Source organism: Lipotes vexillifer, unplaced genomic scaffold (genome assembly GCF_000442215.2).
Source record: "Lipotes vexillifer unplaced genomic scaffold, Lipotes_vexillifer_v1.1 scaffold1722, whole genome shotgun sequence".
Taxonomy (NCBI): Eukaryota; Metazoa; Chordata; class Mammalia; order Artiodactyla; family Lipotidae; genus Lipotes; species Lipotes vexillifer.
The window spans coordinates 670,673-670,951 of NW_006770421.1; positions in this window are offsets into that span (position 1 = coordinate 670,673).

Consider the following 279-nt stretch of genomic DNA (forward strand, 5'->3'; position numbering starts at 1 on the left):
AAATTGTTGCATTAACTTTTAAACACAGGAAAAAAATCCACAAACAAATCAATCAAATAGCTGCAGGCCTATTCCGTTCTCCACCCTGCTAGTTCATGCCCTCTGGACTCTGTCACATGATTTCTAATAGTCTCTGCTTCATTTTCCGTTTAAGAGCCTAAGGAAGAACAGCTTATGACCACTCAGTGGTCATTCCTACCCATTCAGTGGCCTGAGCGGTGGGAGCCACTGCCCCAGTCTTCTCCGAGGCGGGCTGGGCTCCTGTTGCGGAGGAAATGA